Source organism: Rhipicephalus sanguineus, chromosome 6 (assembly GCF_013339695.2).
Source record: "Rhipicephalus sanguineus isolate Rsan-2018 chromosome 6, BIME_Rsan_1.4, whole genome shotgun sequence".
In the NCBI taxonomy this organism is placed as follows: Eukaryota; Metazoa; Arthropoda; class Arachnida; order Ixodida; family Ixodidae; genus Rhipicephalus; species Rhipicephalus sanguineus.
In genome coordinates, this window is record NC_051181.1 from 119,810,878 (window position 1) to 119,822,572 (window position 11,695).

Sequence of the window (11,695 nt, forward strand, 5' to 3'; positions counted from 1 at the left end):
GGAACATGGGAGAGGCCTTTGCCCTGCAGTGGGCGTAGACAGGCTGATGATGATGATTTGTTTTTGTTCTTTAGTCGAGTGAGTGCCATGACACTTGGCACTTAGACACTGTCCTGTGCCGCGTATTCCAATGCGTGCGGCGCCTTCCGCACACATTCTGATGCCGCTGTAGCGCCATTATCGAAGTTTCTCTTGCGTTGTGCTTCGTTACGAAGGCTGAAGAATGCAAGAATGAGTGGTTGCTTTGCGCCTCGTGGCTCACACAAATCGACGATTTGAAGGATCTCGTGTATGTAAGTTTGACTTACATGCAATGACATTGACTAATATGCAAAGAAGATTCTAACAGCTATAGCATCACCGGTACCGATTTAAAACCTAACAGAGCAAGCATTCACCTAACGGACTATCTTGGCGGACGTCTCCTTTTCTTTTATTCAAAGAGTTTTAAAATCACAATTTCATTGATAGGAAACGTTCTTTCTTAGCTGTCCTTTTCCATCCAATACATTACCTATGTGTCTACGTTGTTATTTTTTTGGTCTGATTACTGCAATATGTCTCTAACGTGCTGCTAATGTAAGCTCTTTGCTTTATTCTTACTTTTAACTGTCTGTGTCATCTCTGCTATTGTTTACATACTTATATTCCACTTGAATTTACTGTTATGTAAAGGCGATGTTGAGAACAAACATGTAATATTCCAAGCGCGCCTGGAGTATAGAGTAACAAAAGTTCTGCTTACTACTAAGTAAAATAGCGAAATTAAGTTTGCATTATAATAACGTAAATTATTAGCAGCCATCTTGACTATGTCGGCAAAGGTACCCGAGAAACATTGTTATTTCATTGCTCCGTTTTTCTGATGAGCGTCCCAACGAGCCGATTTACGTTATTTTCCATATCTCAATATAATTGTTATAGCTATTAGGGGTTGCCGCTGCAATGGTTTAGTGGTTATGGTGCTTGACTGCTGACTCGAAGGTCGCGGCGGCCATGCCAGAGGCCCGTGTGCTTATATTTAGGTTTTAGACCTCTAGGTGGGCGAAATTTCCGGTGCCCTCCATTACAGCGTCTCTCGTAATCATATCGTGGTTTGAGACGTAAAACGCAACAATTATCATTAGTTCTTGTTAGTGCCGCCTGTATCGTGTTTCTATGCTTATTCGCTGTGTTTGATAAAAAAATACCGCTGTTTTTATTTTACTTAGAAATATTTGTTGTTCACGCTTAGGCTTCCCTAAATTTTTTTTACTCAATAATCACCGGGTAATCGGAGCTACAAGTGGGAATTGTGTGATTAGCGGCGGTGTCCTGCGGCGCTTTGGGTAACTGTACAATACGTCTGAAGCGTTTCCGGGCTGTACATGTTTTTGGCGACGAACACCTGTCCGGTGATATGTCATTGCGAAAACAGCAACACGTTTACGGGCAAGGAAGAACCCAACAGCACCATCGTGCGGAGACTTCTTAGTGAAGTTCCTGTGATTAGATGACAACTCGTTAGCAGGTCGGCAAGTACAGCAGCGACTCCCATCAATTACGAAAGCGGCAAACAGAAACCGCTGTCAGCGAAGTGTACAAAGAGATGTCATGTTAAGCAGCTAAAGCGACGCCAGTAAGTTATTTCGAAATGAAACTAATATACCTTGAGCAAGAAGTACAAAGCGTTTAAGAAACTAACAAACATTTCATTCGAATGAAACGAAATTAACCACAGTTAATAAATTTTCAAGCGAACATTTTAGTGAATAGGCGTTTAGTGCTACATTGTATAGATATATGACAACAAGTTTCCGAATGTATCGAAGTATCTTAAGATACAATTGGTATGTATGGTATCGGATACAATTAGTGCTGTAGTATCTTGTATCTGTATCTCAAATACTTCTTGCCCGAGTATCTTGTATCGTATCGCGATACAATTTTAATGTATCTTTGCCCAGCCCTGGCTGGTAGTGTGGCGGCACCTGTCGGAGCAGATATCAACCACTCCGCGAGCTTCGTCTTTGTTGGGCCTCCGAGATTGCGCGCAACCCGTCGGCGCACAATATTTAGGCCAGACTGGGCGAAGCTCAAACCGTCGAGTGCGCTCATGAGAGCGCGCGATCGCCGACGATGTTCAGGGTGTATGTGAGTTGAGGGTGCAAGGCAGTGGTGAGGAGAAGGGTATAGATATAAATTCCGTAGCGGCCTTGGTAGACAGTGCGTCGCTTAATTTCTGGTGCGAATGATTTGGGGATGCTCCTGCCTAAACGCTGACAAAACTTCAAAAAACCGTTTCAGGGTCCCTTTAACTACTACTTTTCTTTCTTTCTTTCTTTCTTTCTTCTTTCTTTCTTTCTTTCTTTCTTTCTTTCTTTCTTTCTTTCTTTCTTTCCTTCTTTCTTTCTCTCTTTCCTTCTTTCTTTCCTTCTTTCTTTCATTCTTTCCTTCTTTCTTTCTTTCCTTCTTTCTTTCTTTCCTTCCTTCTTTCTTTCTTTCTTTCTTTCCTTCTTTCTTTCTTTCTTTCTTTCTTTCCTTCTTTCTTTCTTTCTTTCCCTCTTTCCTTCTTTCTTTCTTTCCTTTTCTTTCTTTCCTTCTTTCCTTCTTTCTTTCTCTCTTTCTTTCCTTTCTTTCTTCCTTTCTTCTTTCTTTCCTTCTTTCTTTATTTCTTTCTTTCTTTTCTTTCTTCATTCTTTCTTTTTTCCTTCTTTTTCCTTCCTTCTTTCTTTCTTTCCTTCTTCTTTCCTTCTATCTTTCTTTCTTTCCTTCTTTCTTTATTCCTTCTTTCTTCTTTCTTTCTTTCTCCTTCTTTTCTTTCCTTTTTCTTTCTTTCTTTATTCTTTCTTCTTCTTTCTTTCCTTTCTTTCTTCTTCTTCTTTCTTTCTTTCTTTCTTTCCCTTCTTCCTTCCTTTCCTTCTTTCTTTCTTTCTTTCTTTCCTCTTTCTTTCTTTCCTTCTTTTTCTTTTTTCTTTCTTCTCTCTTTTTCCTTTCTTTCCTCTTTCTTTTTTCTTCCTTTCCTTCTTTCTTTCTTTCCTTCTTCCTTTCTTTCCTTCTTCCTTTCTTTCTTTCCTTCTTTCTTTCTTTCTTTCTTTCTTTCTTTCTTTCTTTTTCTTCTTCTTTCCATCTTTCTTTCTTTCCTTTTCTTTCTTTCCTTCTTTCCTTCTTTCTTTCTTTCTTTCTTTCTTTCTAATAACTTTGTTTTGGCAAAAGATTTCTTCTCTAAACAGTGTGTCGGAATGTTTTTATGCAACTAAAGACTAACTCGTTGAGATTTAATCGTCGATAAGTCTTAAGTTACATTATGACAATATCTGTGCACGGCATTCATCACCCGCGCATATGCTGCCCCTTGAACGGGGAAGCGCAATTTACACTTGGGACAGCAGTACACGAACACCCGAAAAATAGACAGGTGAGCTAGCGAAGAGTGAACGGGGACAAACTCTGAGATTCAGGCACGGGCAACACTTGCTGAATCTTGGTTTTTCCGAGCATCGATTACGTAAACCCATAATATACGAAGCAAAGAAAAAAGCTCTCCAGCGGAGAGGAAAGAAAGTAAAGAATACAGAAAACATGAGACAGCCTTGATTAAATATTGTGAGGCAATAAAAATTTGAAATTTATTGGGCGCAGCAATATTGTTTGAGAGCTTGCTCCCATGTCACGGTTCCGTATCGTCACAGGTGCATAAGACGTGCCTCGTTATTTTTATTGAAATCTAAATTTTCATATCTTCACGGCACTTGATCTAATGACCCACTTAAAGAAGTTCATGGCCTATACGATGATACGCCGTCTGTAGGAAGCCTGGCGCGTTCGTGAAGTTCAATATAACCTTGTTAACGTGGTGGGCTCGGCCGTCTCCATGGACGCATTTGATACGGTGTCTGGGAGTGGATATCCACGCACGTTAACGGCCATCGAAACCTCATGTGGGCTCGACAAGTACAGTTCGGACCACACCAGTCGCCGTGCTGCTGTCCCATGGCGCACTAAACGAACATAAAGAAAAATGCCAATATTGTCATATATGCGACGAAAATATGCGTAGTTCTCTGCATCACTTGACCTGCAAATAAAGCGTGAAATGTCAGAGGGATGTCTCCAAGTAAAGTGTGTATGCATGTCCATTTTTTCCCTTTCGCCACCGTTTTTTCAGTGTGTGTATATAGGATGGCATGCTTCATTACTACCGCGAAGAGACGGCGTTCTCATCGCTGTAACTTAAAACCATCATTCTGTATGCGTCTTGCGCAATCTTTGGTAATTAAATAATGAGTCTTTGCGAGCCAAAATTACTGCACAATTATAAAGCTCGCCGTAGTGAGGTGTATTCTTATGGGAGGTGGTGGGGAAGTACTGCACCAAAGGGCCAATCCTAGTCGTGTAAAGGAGTGCATTACTGACCACAGGCGCCAGGCCGCGCCACAGGCCTCTTTATGAAATTTCATCAATACGCGGATTTTTGTTTACTCCGGTGGGCATTTACGCGGCACCGGGATTCGAACCATGGACCTCTTTCAGGCGAGGCTCATGCTTTACCTCTGCGCCAGCGCTCAACGCTGCAGTGAGGTACTCTAGATTCATTCTGACCGCAGGAGCCCTTTAGCCCGTACCTAAACATAAGTGAGCGAGTGTTTCCCCGTTTCGCCGCCACGAAAATATGACTGCCGTGGCCGGGAATTGAACCCCGTAACCGCTTAGCTACCATAGTTGGTACGTGATTTTGCTACTGCTTGCGCATGTGCGCGTTATTTTCGTGCGGCGCTCGTTGAGCAACTTCAGCTGTATACACCATCGAACGTTTCAGGAATATCGGAAGAGATGCGTCCTGCGCAGCTATCTCGTCGGCCAACTCATGGGTGGGTGATTCCACGTAAGATCGAACAAACGATGGCTGGTCGACCTCTCAAATTTATTTGAAAATTTTATATATTATTGCCTGATGAGTGGAAAGAAGAGATCCGCAATTTGTTTTGCCGCCAAAATTTTTTTCGAACCACAGGAAATCAATAATGACGAAGAGGTGGAGTGGAGCGCTCATCCGCTCTGCTGTTTTGGCCAACTTTCGTTATGAATTGCACAAAATATATTAAAGTTAGGTAGCTGAAATTTATTTACCTAAATATATGTATGTTTTTGCTTCTGCTCAGGTATTTTTAGTTTTTATATGTAGTGTAGATGTTTTTATAAAAAACCTCAAAAATGGCCCAATCGGCAAAATTTTCTTTACTTTGAAGGTCTTTATCTCAAAAAGGCCTTGTAGCAGAGCGACAAAAATTCTGCATTACGTTCTTCGCATGCTTATCTACCAAACTGCCAAATCTTGTATTTATATAACTTTTCAGTAAAGAGATATGATCGGGCTAACTTCAAGAAAACACCGAACAATGAAAACTTCTGACGACAATTAAAAAAAAACCCCATTTTTTAAATTTCCTAAACTTTGTCCACTTATTCTCCTCCACATCAGCTTTCACAAATCATTAAAAACATGTGCATAATGTCGTTGCACTAATAGTTACGGCCCCTCCAATGAGACCCTTTGGCAAGAATGGGCAATTCCGACTTCTTGCCCAGGAAGTGTATAAAATGCAGGCAGGATTGAATTTCTTTTTATTAAAAGGTCAGCAGGTACCTAAAAAGGTGTCGCCGGCACTGAAGACGTAAATTTTGAAATTATTTGGTCACTGCAGGCCGGCCACGAGCGCGGAGCTTACCGTGTAGGCGCGCGCGCACCCGAGATGCTCGTTGTAAGAGACGGCGCAGTGAGAGCTCGTTCTCGCGCCCTCAGACCGATTGAGTTCGATACAGCAACACCTCCGGGTGACTTGAACGCACGTGCACTGGAACTTCGCTATTCTATCCGCCCTCTGTCGCATCTCAGCTAGGCGCTGATAACACGGCGGAGATGGAAGCAAGATGAAAACCTCTATAAGGGAGCTATGAGCGCTCGCTTCACGCACGCTGCTGCCACAGAACTGCGCTGCGCCAGTTGCGATCAGTGGAAAGCATGACAGGGCGCTTCCAGTGGCAAAGCAAATATGAATTGTCAAAGGAAATGAGAAAGCAAAAACTATCGGTAACCGGATGCGATTGTCTATATTAGATGTCGGCAGCAGACCCGGCGTGCACTGGCCGCGCGTTCGGTGCGCTGTTCACACTTCATTCGGCGCGGATAGTTCTTGTGCTTTGCTCTTACTCTACTCCTCCTGGGTCTCATGACGAGAAAGTATAGCTCTGAATGAGTCTATTGTGGAGACTACCTTTCGAGCCACAAGAAGCTTATAAGGAGTACTGACACGAATTTTAAAAAAATTCGGATTGTTGCTCTTAAATAAAAATACTGGTGTCGAGAAACCTTAAAACGACCTATTGTCGTGCCTGGGGATGCACCTATATATTTTTAATTAGCGACCAACCTTAAAAAGACACTTTCGGTTTCGATATCGAGGGGGTGGCTTCTCAGTGTCGTTTCATAGCAGTGTGACGTCACGGAGATACAGAAAATTCGCGACGTACTAGCGGGAAATCCGTCATCTGCTAGTGGTTGCAATAGGACAACGATGAGGTGAATTGTCGTCCAGTGACCCTGACAGTGATTCTACGATTTAGGCTGCATGCAGGACGCAGAACTCGCGAACTCGGAGGAACTGTCTTGACTTGTTCGGGATAATGTTCTTGCAGTGTGGCTGGCTTGCATATGCTCAGCGACGAAAACTTCAAAGTCAAATTAAAAATATTTTATACGTGTTCTCCGACTCCAGGTGTGGACAGCGTGGACACTGCATACCAACAAAGCAAAAAATGTCCCTTTTGCGATGTCTCAAAATCGTGTCAGTACTCCTTTAATTATTGCAAAGAAGCCAAAATTTCGCAGAGTTACCGACCTAGACATAAATGCTTTGAAGGAACGTTTAACGCCCGAAAGATCAGTGGACTGTCAGTGAGACGGACTACTTGTGCTACGCGTGCTTTTGCTACCACCTGCAATGAAAGATCTTCACGGAACGCACAGTTTAACGATGACATTCTTATGCCCCCTGAAAATGAAATCGATGCAATAACCAGATCACTGCGACTACCGGTGCACGTGCGTTCAAGTCACCCGAGAGGTGTTGCTGTTTCGAACTCAATCGGTCTGAGGACGCGAAAACGAGCTCTCACTGCGCCGTCTCTTACAACGTGCATCTCGGGTGCGCGCGCGCCTGGTCGATAGCCCCGCGCTCGTGGCCGCTGCAGTGACCAAATATTTTCAAAATTAACGTCTTCAGTGCCGGCGACACCTTTTTAGGTACCTGCTGGCCTTTTAATAAAAAGAAATTCAATCCTTTTTCAAAATTGGCTAGCGCGGAAATCGACAAGGACTAAGAAGGAACACTGATGTACAGGACAGGCGCTAGTGTTCATCAGTGTTCCTTCTTAGTCCTCGTCGATTTTCGCGCTAGCCAATTTTGAAGATTATGAACCAAGTAGCCCAACAACGTATAATATTAAAAATTCAATCCTGCCTGCATTTTATACACTTGCTGGGCAAGAAGTCGGAATGGCCCATCCTTGCCAAAGGGTCTCATTGGAGGGGCCGTCCGTAACTATTAGTGCAACGACATTATGCAACATGTTTTTAATGATTGTGAAAGCTGATGTGGAGGAGAATAAGTGGACAAGTTTAAGAAATTTAAAAAATGGGGTTTTTTTTTAATTGTCGTCAGAAGTTTTATTGTTCGGTGTTTTCTTGAAGTTAGCCCGATCATATCTCTTTACTGAAAGTTATATAAATACAAGATTTGGCAGTTTGGTAGATAAGCATGCGAAGAACGTAATGCATAATTTTGTCGCTCTGCTACAAGGCTTTTTTGAGATAAGACCTTCAAAGTAAAGAAATTTTGCCGATTGGGTACATTTTTGAGGTTTTTTATAAAAAGATCTACACTACACATAAAAACTAAAAATACCTGAGCAGAAGCAAAAACATGCATATATTTGGGTAAATAAATTTCAGCTACCTAACTTTAATATATTTCGTGCAATTCATAACGAAAGTTGGCCAAAACAGCAGAGCGGATGAGCGCTCCACTCCACCTCTTCGTCATTATTGATTTCCTGTGGTTCGAAAAAATTTTTGGCGGCAAAACAAATTGCGGATCTCTTCTTTCCACTCATCAGACAATAATATATAAAATTTTAAATAAATTTGAGAGGTCGACCAGCCATCGTTTGTTCGATCTTACGTGGAATCACCCGGGTAAAGAGCCGCCAGGCAACTTTTCACCCCTTCCCAGCAAAAGCAACCTAAGAGCACCCTTGTTTTTTTGTTGTTGTTGTTTTTAGCACTCGTTATACAATTTTATTCGTTGCTTCATGCGGTGCCTGAGCGGTTTGCAGTCCCCCGCAGACAGCGACTGCTATAGTTGTATAGGACATATAGATTATGCGATGAAGCCATTCATCGCTAAGCTTACTGAAACAACCATAGGACAAAAAAAGACATGCTCCGTTCTGGATACACTTATGTGTGGTTTGTAAACTGCTGATAAATACGCAAAATAAAATAAGGGTGGGTCTAGCATGGCACTTTTCGAGAAATTCAGGCCTTAATATCCATAGAGTAACTTACAGAGAATATATTGGCAAAATGACTTGGGCAGGGCAGGTATGAACCTAAGTTCCTTCACCTTTCCACTGTTCAGCTTATACAATTAAACTTTCTGATGCACATAGTCACTCTTTTGAGTATTGAACGCATCTACCTAATAAGAGGTTGTCGTCGTCAGAATCATCAGTGTTAAATAATTTTTTAGCAACAGGAGATTGCTTCTACCAAATTTATCTGCCTTTAACAAAACTGTGCTGTGCCATTGAAATTAATGTTTTTACAAAGCAGTATAGTCGCCCTGGCATAATATCGGTGGATAATTTCACTTGTCATAGACTTGTCGCCAGTCGCCTCGCCATCAGTTGTGGCGTCTTTATGAATACGGGACGATAAATAGCGACAGGAGAGAAGGTTAAGTACTAATTCGCTTATTTCGTGGGCTACAGTAAAGAAACATCTGCCCTGTAAGCTGTTAATGTTGTGACTTATGATAACGTAACAAGTCAGTCACCTCAAACGCACACGTGTGCGAAAGCGCTTGCAGTCAAGGTTCACTGGATGCAGCGAATATTCTTCAACCATCCTGTGAAATAAGTAGGACGTTTTCATAAGTAACAGTGGTCTACATTAGTGTCTGCAATTAGTCGAAAAACTTTCTGAAGTAGCCACGCAGACATTGCCGTCCAATAATTTTCAGAGGCACTGTAATCGCCATTCTGAAGTGTGTTGTCGGGGTTAGGCTAGTTCACTCCTTATGCTTCTCCTTATGAGGCTGGGGCGGCGGCGTTTAGTGCCTAATAAATACTGCAAAAAATAAATGTCATTCGTGCTTACGAGAGGCAAGCAGGCGTAGTTGACGCCGTAGCTGATAGGAGGCGGAAGTCCACATCTGCAACGAGCAGGACGAACAAAATAAATAGTTGCCATACAAAGAGATGAAAACTTCATGGAACTAGCAAAGATGTAACGAGAAAAATGTGGCTTATTAACTCGCATATCGGTAAATATGTAATGGCAGATTATAAATCAAACACTAAGAAATGAACTAAAGTGTGTATTGGCAGAAGGATAGATAGCGGCGTTTCAAAAAAATTTTCTTGGTGTGGTACTTTGCCCACGTTCAAGTCTCGGAGCGTGTGCTGCGTCCGTGCGATATGCGTAACTTATTACACTGAAGTTTTCGGTTAGTAACACGGCGCAGGACAATGAAAGTGTAAAAAAAATGTAATGACCAAGTGAGAAGACACAGAGAAGCGTTGCCTGTGTCCTGCCGCTTCGTCCTTGTCAATTTTTTTAATATATCGGGCTGCGGAAAATTTTGGTGAGTCTGATTCCGAGTGAGCTCTAAGAGCTAGATATATTTCTTGAGTGAGTCTGAGTGAGCTCGACTTTTTCTTTTTTTGTCTATCTGTCGTCCGATCTACTTATCTTAAACATTACTATCAGCCTTGTGTCGGCCACGTTTATACTAACGTTTACTCACATATACTTCCACGCGCTACCGTTCACAAGCCAGCTCAATATTTATTGATCAGAGCCGTGTATTGCGGAGGAGGAATTGCCTTGAGCTGCCCCTGCAAACTCTTTCACGGAAATTTCAGGATAAAATGTCTCGTGTGAGTAGCGTCTTTCATAAAAATGACCTTACTGGATAGCAAGCACTCATAACTCGTATTTGACGATACAGATCAAAATGCGCCACGCAATGCACCGGTTATGTGAAATGCTGGCGTTAAATAGGATTGACGCCATAATCAAAACAGCTAATTTTAGGTTAACGCACTCATGAGTCGACTCACTCAGACTCAGATTGGGTCTTCGTGGGTGCAGGCCAGTAATATTTTGACGAGTCTGCTTTCGAGAGAGTTCGGTTGAAGAAAGTTTTGGTGAGCCTGAGTGCGAGAGGGTCCGTTGAGAAAAACAATGTTGAGTCTCGGTCTGAGCGACTCCTAAGCACAAAATATATTTTTTAGAGAGTCTGAGTGAGTTCAACTTTTTTTTTTGCCGATCTATGCGGCGGAGCTGTGAGTAGCACACCTGCGCGGTCCCTCCGCCTGTGTCCGCCACCGTTTGCGTCACTGCGTCCCATTAAGCGGGCTACTTGTTCCGCATTCTTCAGGGGCAAAGTAGGCATTACCGAGTATTGCGGAAATGCGCATAAACAACAAGCGTGAAGCAGCAAAAAAGAAAAAAGAACAGAACTCGTATTATAGCCCGATAGTGTACGCCGCGCACCGCTGAAAAGTGAGAGAAATTTGCATACTTATTCGGTCAGTCAATCAATTGTCGGTCAGTCAATTGTCAGTCAGTGAAGATAAAGTAGTCTAGCAGCCGCAAGAGTGCAGGTGCGAACTATACTGTAGCTTAATTTACGAACAGGAACGACATTTACTCTTAAAGATTACTTCTTAAGCATGCTCCTTCTTGAGAGTTAAAATTTTTGCAAGTTTCACTTACAGAGTCATGCTACACAAGGCTGCCAATAAAGGGAGGCACAAAATCACAGCTTGCATCTTCGCAGTTTTTTTTTTCAGAGACTCGAAGAGTAATAGTTCATGCCTGTGGTAATTGCATTGTCTGACATTTGCGTTATATCTATATTGTAGTTCTACAACCTCGACGGACTCGTCCCAGAAGATGGAGTACCAATACATCATAGTATTGTGCAAGTACAGAGACGCAAACCTCTGTCACTTCTTTGTAATGAGCCTAGCAACAAATACATCAAAGACAGCCTGAGCCTTCGCGTGTTCGCAAATAGTTTCTATGAGCATAAGCGTAGCGTGTCTACGTCACTACATGACCCACTTTATTGCGTGTCGGCATGGTTTAATTGATGTACAGTACGGTCCACTGTTAAAAGGGAACACTCCAGTGAGCAGCTTTCATTTTGCTCGCCTTCTAACAGGAACTGTACAGAGAAACATTGGTCATATACCGCACGAGTCTGTCAAAAAGCGGCTGAACTGTCAACCACCAGTAGATTTATGCAAATCTAGGCCACTATGTTTTTGCAAGAGAGCGAAATCCAAACATGCCCTGCACGCAAGTGTTCTCTTTCACAATTGACCCGTCTGTACTTCAAACGGGTCGTGATAAGCTTGTGTGGCG

General features: G+C 42.5%; 1 long non-coding RNA gene across 1 annotated transcript; it reads right to left on the bottom strand.

Moving 5' to 3' along the window:
- Nucleotides 1–3,589: 3,589 nt before the first annotated feature.
- Nucleotides 3,590–11,111, bottom strand: LOC119398024 (uncharacterized). The gene is made up of 3 exons (XR_005184730.2): nucleotides 11,042–11,111; nucleotides 9,419–9,473; nucleotides 3,590–3,980 (listed from the first exon to the last, which is right to left on the bottom strand). It is a non-coding gene; the product is annotated as an uncharacterized LOC119398024 (long non-coding RNA).
- Between the last annotated feature and the right edge of the window lie 584 nt (nucleotides 11,112–11,695).